The 9,320-nt window shown below is 48.5% G+C and overlaps 1 long non-coding RNA gene across 1 annotated transcript; it reads left to right on the top strand.

Annotated features, from left to right (window-relative positions):
• Positions 1-235: 235 nt before the first annotated feature.
• LOC119288820 lies at positions 236-2,188 on the top strand. The gene is made up of 3 exons (XR_005141287.1): positions 236-943; positions 1,035-1,368; positions 2,141-2,188. It is a non-coding gene; the product is annotated as an uncharacterized LOC119288820 (long non-coding RNA).
• The last annotated feature ends 7,132 nt before the right edge of the window (positions 2,189-9,320 follow it).

The following is a 9,320-nucleotide window of genomic DNA, read 5'->3' as shown; positions in this document are numbered from 1 at the left end:
GGACCTCCTCGCACGCGCGTCCGAAAATTGTCCTGGACCCGACCCGAGCAGTCGTCACCGTCATGTCCGGATCATCCCCAAACATCTGCCAAACATCTCCTTTTTCCTATTTGGACTCCCTAAGATTTTTCCGCGTCCGTCCAATTCCGATCAGAGGGACCGATTAGCCCCTAACCTAACCTATATAAACAGTCTAACCCTAGGTTTTAGGAAGTCTGTCCCTTCCATCCCATCGGCGCCGCCGCAATCTTCTTCCTTCTCGTTTTCCCCACCTAGCCAACCACCATCCTTCTCAGATCCACCCCCCTCCAACCGCAGCCTCCGACCACCTCCCGTGATTTCCGCACTGCCCAAATTCCCAGCAAGCTACGGCCAACCCCGAGTACCGCTCGAGCTCAAATGGAATCGCGCCCCTGGATCCTCTGCTTGAGCACCTCCACGGAGCCAAGCTTCCGCGCCCCCTCTTGTTCTTCTCGAGAGCCAGCAGAGCTCACCCGCCCTCTCTGCTTCTTCTTGAGCACGCCATGGGCGCCTCCTTTGCTCGTCCCCGCCTCTGTCTCGACTTTGCCATGCTCCTCCTCTGCCCGATGCCTCCCTCCTCGCACCCACAGGCTCCTCCGCTCGAGGGCCTCCGTGTCGTCTTCGTCAAGCACAGGGAGATGAACCCCTCCCGAGACCAACCCCGCTAGGGCCTTCAAGCTGCTGCCTCCCCGTCATCATCTTCAAGCCCGCTGCTGCCGCGTCCTCGTCCGCGTCCTGTCCCGACTCCGTAGGCCGCGCCCTCTGGCGACCCCGCTTCGAGCGACCTCGACCACCAGGCCGTCCCGTGCGCCTCCCTGTTGGCATCCCGCCATCGAGCCACTCCGACCTACAGAACTACGCCGCCCGGATCACCTGCGACCTCGGGTCCCCTGCTTCGTCCTCGCCGCCCGTTGGTGCTCCGGTGAGCCCTACCGCCGCCTCCCTCTCCCTTCGCCTCGCGCTCTTTCTTTTTTTCTCACCTCTCCATCGCTCGTGCCTCTCTGTTCGAGCAGGACCACCGCCATGGATGGCTGTGCCCCGCGCCCGAGCTCCGTCTGCCGCCGCCTTTGCCCGGAACTGACGCCGCACAACTCGATCCGCCCGTTCCCTCCGGATTCCGCTGAGACCGTCGTCGGGACCCTCCTGCCGTCGTCGCCTGCATCACCATGGACGTGATGTTTTTTCTGTTCTTCAGAAGCAAACAGCAGTAGCGCGCCTCGTCCCTCTCGCGTTGACCCGCCAGCGCCAAGGCCCAACCTGCGTACGGCCCGACTCTTGCCTCATTCAGGCCCAGTAGCCCGTGCCCTGCCAGGCCGCCTCTCCACAGTATCGGGGCCGCGGCCCATGGTGAGAAACCCCCCAGGTCCTCCTGTGCACTGTTGGCCCAGTCAGATGCAGCCCGTGTTATCTTTTTTTCCTATGCTGCGATTTTAGCTATTATCCAGATTTTGCCAGTTTTACAGAAAAGCCCTCATACATCATGCATATCATATCTCACAAACAGTGCATCGGATTTAAACAAACTTAACATGAAAGTTGCTTAGAATTGTGTGTAGTTTCATATTATGTCAATTTCATCTATGTTTAAAATGTTTAAAATGTTGTTTGGTTAAATTTGCTCCTATGCCATGCTAAAATGATTTATTTCATAACTAAATAACCGTAACTCGGAATTTAATAAACTTCATATGTAAATGGGGTGGAAAAATGCCTAGTTTAACATGGTGGCTTTACTTTGCATGTTTAACAACTCTAAAATATAGTTTAGGGCAGAACAGAACCAAACCTAATATATGCACATGAGGAGTTTCCGGATTTGTTGTTCGATGTTCCGGCCTCATTTAAACTTGCCTAGATAGGTAGTTTTACTTTGCTTCACCTCTTGCCATGCTAACAATATTTAATCTTGTTGGGTACATAAACAAGAGAGAACTAAATAAGTCATGTGGCGTTTCGTCAATATGCAACGGAGTTGCATGTTGAGCTCCACTTAATTTGTAGGATTGTTTGTGCACTTTTCCATGTCATGCTTCATTATACCGGACATGCATCATACTTGATTGTGCATCATGCCATGTTCATGTGTTGGTTGTTTACTATGTTGTTTGCTCCTTTCCAGTGTTGCTTCTTCGGGTTGGTTCCGATAACATCGTGTTTGTGAGGATCCGTTCGACTACGTCCGTTTGTCTTCCTCATGGACTCGTTCTTCTTCCTCGCGGGATCTCAGGCAAGATGACCATACCCTCGAAATCACTTTCATCTTTGCTTGCTAGTTGCTCGCTCTTTTGCTATGCCTATGCTGCGATACCTACCACTTGCTTATCATGCCTCCCATATTGTTGAACCAAGCCTGTAACCCACCATGTCCTAGCAAACCGTTGTTTGGCTATGTTACCACTTTGCTCAGCCCCCTCTTATAGCATTGTTAGTTGCAGGTGAAGATGAAGTTTGTTCCTTGTTGGAACATGGTGATGTTGTTCCTTGTTGGAACATGTTTACTTGTTGGGATATCACAATATCTCTTATTTAATTAATGCATCTATATACTTGGTAAAGGGTGGAAGGCTCGGCCTTATGCCTGGTGTTTTGTTCCACTCTTGCCGCCCTAATTTCCGTCATATCGGTGTTATGTTCCCGGATTTTGTGTTCCTTACGCAGTTGGGTTATAATGGGAACCCCTTGAAAGTTCGCCTTGAATAAAACTCCTCCAGCAATGCCCAACATTGGTTTTACCATTCGCCACCTAGCCTTTTCTTTCCCTTGGGTTCTGCAGACTCAAGGGTCATCTTTATTTAAACCCCCCTGGGCCAGTGCTCCTCCGAGTGTTGGTCCAAACAGAGCCACTTGCAGCGCCACCTCGGGGAAACTCGAAGGCTGGTTTTAGTTGTACGTAGTGCTCATCTAAGTGTGCCCTGAGAACGAGATATGTGCAGCTCCTATCGGGATTTGTCGGCACATTCGGGCGGTGTTGCTGGACTTGTTTTACCATTGTCGAGGATGTCTTGTAACCTGGATGCCGAGTCTGATTGGAATGTCTTGGGAGAAGGAATATCCTTCGTTGACCGTGAGAGCTTGTGATGGGCTAAGTTGGGACACCCCTGCAGGGATTGAAATTTCGAAAGCCGTGCCCGCGGTTATGGGCAGATGGGAATTTGTTAATGTCCGGTTGTAGAAAACCGGAAGTTGATCTTAATTAAAATGCATCAACCCCGTGTGTAACCGTGATGGTCTCTTCTCGGCAAGGTCTGGGAAGTGAACACGGTGTTAGAGTAATGCTTGACGTAGGTTGTTCTAGGATCACTTCTTGATCATAGTTGTTTGACCGTGCTTTTGCCTTCTCTTCTCGCTCTCTTTTGCGAATATGTTAGCCACCATATATGCTAGTCACTTGTTGCAGCTCCACCTCATACCTTTTACCTTACCTATAAGCTTAAATAGTCTTGATCGTGAGGGTGCAAGATTGCTGAGTCCCCGTGACTCACAGATACTTCCAAAACCAGCTTGCAGGTGCCGTTGGACTGTGCAGATGATGCAACCGAGCTCAAGGAGGAGCTCAATGAAGATCATGTTCGTTGTGTTGTTTCATTCTAGTTGATCAGTAGTGGAGCCCAGTTGGGGTCGATCGGGGATCTGTGTAGCTTTTGGGGTAGTCTTCTTTTATTTTGGTTCCGTAGTCGGACCTTGTTTGTATCTAGATGATGTAATGATTTATTCATGTATTGTGTGAAGTGGCGATTGTAAGTCAGCTATGTATCTCTTTCCCTTATGTATTACATGGGTTGTGTGAAGATTACCTCACTTACGACATTGATTTCAATGCGGTTATGCCTCTAAGTCGTGCTTCGACACGTGGGAGATATAGCCGCATCGAGGGCGTTACAAGTTGGTAATCAGAGCCTTCCCCAACCTTAGGAGCCCCCTGCTTGATCGAATCGCTGGCGTTATTGAGTCTAGAAATGTTTTGAATCATTTAGGAGTTAGGACTTCTTTTTAATCCTCGGTCCCTTTGTCGCTCTGGTGAGGCATCCTGACGTAGAGTTTTGACTCTTCTCTTCTCAAATTTCACTAAAAAAATTTAGGATCACGCGGGTATCTTGGAATCGTTCCGATGGTTTTGTGACGAGAACATTGTTCTTGGTGCCTCCTGTCATTTAGGGGTTGTGGCAGTGTCCCGGGGAGTTGAGCTCCGAGGTGTTGTCGTCACAATTTTATCGTTGCAATTCTGGAATACCTGAGTTCGCCGACATCGAAAATCTCTTTTATGCAGTTGTTGGTGAGATAACCTCGACGCCACCCAGTACTGGGGCGGGAGTTCGGGAGTATTGCCATAACTCGTATAACGGATGCTTTTCGAAGGTTGAGGTAAATGATTTCCAAAGGTTTCTTGGTTATGTGTTGAAGGATGGATACAGCTGGATGTAGGATTTGTTAGTTTTGGGTGAGATATTATGATTCCCCTGTATCCCCAACACCCGATTGCATAACCAGAAAGTTTCGGGAGTTTATAAGTGGGAATTCAAGTAGCTCTTAAGATATCTTTCCGACAGATGTATGATTTGAAATTGGGGTTCGACGTCTAGTGGTCCGCGATCCACGGTTGGTTTTAAAGTGGTCTCGTTGTGTCTTAAAGAGTCCTTGGCTATGCCGACTCGGGGATGCTTCGTATGTCATGTGCACTACCTTGTACATGATGGTGCTGTACGATCGAGCCCGTGTAGGCCCCACCACGAAAACTTCGGACGAAATCTCTATCATATATTTGTTCCGGCTTTCTGCAAGCCAATCCTTTGTTTTGTTTTGAGTTGTGGTATTCGAGTTGCTTCAATGTCAAGTGTTGATTCCATACTTTTCCTAAGCGGTATTATCATACTCCTATGCGAATACTTATCCTTCTTGATAATCGAGATTGTCATGTCAATCCTTTTCAACCGGCGTGTCTCTCTTCAAGTGGATCCAATCATTTCAACATTCGCAAGATCAATTATCATTTCATCTCAACAGTGTTTGTTTCATCCGTTCTAAGTTGCCTTTGTTTTTCCCGCCCACCCACCCTTTTTCCTCAAGGACTCGGATTTCTTAATCAAGCATCCTTTTATTCTTGTGAAGTCTCTTCATTCTTTTCTTTCAATTTTCTACCCGGTGGTTCACATGAAGATGCTCTACTAGTTCATTATTCTTCATTCTCTTTTCTTCTCCAGTGGATTCAAGTCAAGCTTTGTCGATCATATCCTTTCCTCGTTTCAAATGTCTTCTCATTTTGGTGCAATTCTTAATCATTCACCTCTCGCTATTGTTTGTTCCGGAGTGCTGAAGATATCTCAAGATACGTGTTTCCACTTTGCTTTCATTCAAGCTATTTCGAGGTTGTTATCTCATTCAAGTCATTTAATTCAACCGATGCAATCTCTCTTTTAAATCGTTCTACGGTGTTTCTTTTGAGTGGGCCCAAACCCACAGGTCTTTTCCCAGGATCTTACCTGACTCTTCTTATTTTCCCGGAGCTATCCTCAAAATTCTTTCCGAATTTTGACATAAGAATGAGTTATCATCAGTCATATGTATTTCTCCAAGATCTTTCAAATTCTTTTCATCGTTGGCTCAAGCTCTTTGCTTTTGATTCTTCCGGAGTGCCTAAACGATTCATGGTGGTGTTTCTCGTCATCATTCTCGGATTTTGAAGACGAAGAAGAGTTTTTCCTCTAAATCTTGCTCCATTCTCTTCAAGATTCATGGTTCTAGCTTGACGCCATCCTCTCATAATTGTTTTTGATTGTGAGAATTCTTTTCACCTACCCGGAGCAATTCAAGAGTCTTCTCAGTTTGTTATCCGGAGTCCATCAATTCAGACTTATTCATTCTCATCTTTCAGCTATCATTCTCCAAATCTTACCGGTGCATCATTTAAGTATATTCTCTATTCAGTTCATGATCTCTTTGTTCTATTGTATCTAAATCCCCTCAAGTATCCTCATTCGTTCTCTAATTCTTACCGGTGATTCATCTCTTTTCTTCATTCATTTTCAATTCTTACGGTGGTTCGCTCAAGAATTCTCGTCCTTGGTTATCATATCAATTTATTCGTTGTTTCAATCCTTCCAGTGGACCGTCGAAGACCTTTCCAAGGTTGCGCAATATCTATTTTAATCCTTTCTACGAGAATAAGTAATATGTCAAATCCACTGTTTGTCACCAATTTAATTGGTTAAGGATAAGCATAATGTAATTCTTATTCTTGTTTCATTGAGTGAACTCAATTCCCTATTCCAGAGGCTCATCAAATTCTCGGTTTCATTTGTTTCATCTTTTCTTTCCCGGAGTTCCAGGCTCTCTCAATTATATCGTCGCGAAGATCCATCTAATAATTGCAAGTCTTAACCTTGTGTTTTCAACTTCTCTTTCCAGTCGTTTGATCATTCCTTTGTTTACCGGAGTTCTTCATGGAGGCTCTACATGATGGTTCACCAAGGATTTAATCCCTTCTCAAAGTGTTCATCGAGATTCTTTTCAAAGGAGCTCAAGCATTCTTCATCTCGCATTTCGAAGTGCAATTCCTTCTACCGTATCATTTGAGGTGGTGCTATGTCATTCTTCATAACTTGAGTTCATGTTTCATGATTCACATGTTGTCAAGAATGAGGTATCTTAAATCCATCAATCTCTTCATTGGAATTATCTTGGGTTATATTTCACCTAAAACCTTCCCTAAGGTTTGTTACTATCATGGTGATTATAAATGACCCAAGTTCTTCATTCCTCCCGGTGAAATAAGTTTCTCGTCTCCTTGTTGATATCAATCCAATCTATTATTTTTCATTAGTGGCAGAATTTCACCTCATAGCTTTGAGATGTTTTCTATAAGTCCACTACAACGTTGTTCTTTTCGTTGTTGGTTTTCCAACAACTCCGTTCAACCCTTCTCCTAAAGATGCCTTTTCAAGCTCTTTTGTAGCAGAAGTTGGCATTGTCTTCTACATTCTTTTGTCTCAATTATCTTTATTCTATTCTTTCTCCTGGAGGTCTATTGATGTTGCTCTTTTCACTCCTCATCTCGGTTTGTCAAGATCATGTTCAATTTCTTCCATTTACAGTCGAAGTGCTGTCCAAATTATATCAGTCTTATTCCTTCTCTATCTTGTTTAACCGGAGGGTCGTGTCCTCTTCTCAAGTTCTTTTCTTCGTATCAAGTCTTGCATAACTTTTCAACCGGAGTGTTGTCTGAATTTGTTCTTCCTTGTTCCTCTTTCCTCACGGAGTGCTTTCAACTTTGTTCTTCTTCGTTGTATTCTTCCTTTCAATTTGTTCAACCTCCAAAGGTTCTTTGGTTTCACTCGTTTGTCAAAGAAGCAACTTTGTTTTACCTCTTCTTTCCTTTTCTGTTTTTCCTCCGGTGCCATCCTAGATCTCGGGACGAGATCCTCTAGTAGTGGTGGAGTGTTGTGACGCCCCGAGACCGATGCGCCAGGTGTCTTCCAGTTACTCGCTGTCTTTGCCATGTCATTCGCTTACGTGTTGCATCTTGTCATGTCATCATGTGCATTGCATCATCATGTTTTCAAAACTTGCATTCGTCCGGGTCTCCCTGTTCTTTCCGTTGTCCGTTCTGAGCCAAGACACACTCGCACACGCCCGCGGCATGTCCGAAATAGTATTTTTGTAAGTGGCCGGGAAATGTTCTCGGAATGGGTTGAAAGTTGGCGTGTGGTCTTATTATAGTGTAGGTAGGCCGCCTGCCAAGTTTCATCGCATTCGGAGTCCGTTTGACGCCCCAACGGATAACTATAGCGGCAATATAGTCGGTCTAACGTCGGACATTTTCGGTCTCCGGAAACTGCTGCCGAGCCCTCTCTCTCTTCTCTCCTCTCAGCCTCGCCACAGCCCACTACCTACCGCCAGTCCAACCTAACCTCTCTCGTCAGCCCGCGGCCCTCCTCGCGCCCGCATCCGAAAATTGTCCCGGACCCGACCCGAGCAGTCGTCACCGTCGTGTCCGGATCATCCCCAAACATCTGCAAAACATCTCCTTTTTCCTATTTGGACTCCCTAAGATTTTTTTCGCGTCCGTCCGATTCCGATCAGAGGGACCGAGTAGCCCCTAACCTTACCTATATAAACAGTCTAACCCTAGGTTTTAGGAAGTCTGTCCCTTCCATCCCATCGTCGCCGCCGCAATCTTCTTCCTCCTTGTTTTCCCCACCTAGCCAACCACCATCCTTCTCAGATCCACCCAATCCAACCGCAGCCTCCGACCACCTCCTGTGATTTCCGCGCTGCCCAAATCCCCAGCAAGCTGCGGCCAACCCCGAGTGCCGCTCGAGCTCAAATGGAATCGCGCCCCTGGATCCTCTGCTTGAGCACCTCCACGGAGCCAAGCTTCCACACCTCCTCTTGTTCTTCTCGAGAGCCAGCAGAGCACACCCGCCCTCTCTGCTTCTTCTTGAGCACGCCATGGGCGCCTCCTCTGCTCTTTCCCGCCTCTGTCTCGACTTCGCCATGCTCCTCCTCTGCCCGATGCCTCCCTCCTCGCACCCACAGGCTCCTCCGCTCGAGGGCCTCCGTGCCGTCTTCGTCAAGCACAGGGAGATGAACCCCTCCCGAGACCAACCCCGCCAGGGCCTTCAAGCTGCTGCCTCCCCGTAATCATATTCAAGACCGCTGCTGCCGCGTCCTCGTCCGCCTCCTGTCTCGACTCCATAGGCCGCGCCCTCCGGCGACCCCGCTCCGAGCGACCTCGACCACCAGGCCGTCCCGTGCGCCTCCCTGTTGGCATCCCGCCATCGAGCCACTCCGACCTGCGGAACTGCGCCACCCGGATCACCTGCGACCTCGGGTCCCCTGCTTCGTCCTCGCCGCCCGTTGGTGCTCCGGTGAGCCCTGCCGCCGCTTCCCTCTCCCTTCGCCTCGCACTCTTTCTTTTTTTCTCACCTCTCCATCGCTCGTGCCTCTCTGTTCGAGCAGGACCGCCGCCATGGATGGTTGTGCCCCGCGCCCGAGCTCCGTCTGCCGCCGCCTTTGCCCGGAACCGACGCCGCACGACTCAATCCGCCCGTTCCCGCCGGATTCCGCCAAGACCGTCGCCGGGACCCCCCTGCCGTCGTCGCCTGCATCACGATGGACGTGTTGCTGTTTCTGTTCTTCAGAAGCAAACAGCAGCAGCGCGCCTCGTCCCGCTCGCGTTGACCCGCCAGCGCCAAGGCCCAGCCTGCGTACGGCCTGACTCTTGCCTCGTTCAGGCCCAGTCGCCCGTGCCCTGCCAGGCCGCCTCTCCACAGTATCGGGGCCGCGGCCCATGGTGAGAAACC

The sequence above is a fragment of the Triticum dicoccoides genome, chromosome 4A, assembly GCF_002162155.2.
Source record: "Triticum dicoccoides isolate Atlit2015 ecotype Zavitan chromosome 4A, WEW_v2.0, whole genome shotgun sequence".
In the NCBI taxonomy this organism is placed as follows: Eukaryota; Viridiplantae; Streptophyta; class Magnoliopsida; order Poales; family Poaceae; genus Triticum; species Triticum dicoccoides.
The sequence above is the reverse complement of the archived record's forward strand: the minus strand, read 5'-3'. Positions and strand labels throughout refer to the sequence as shown.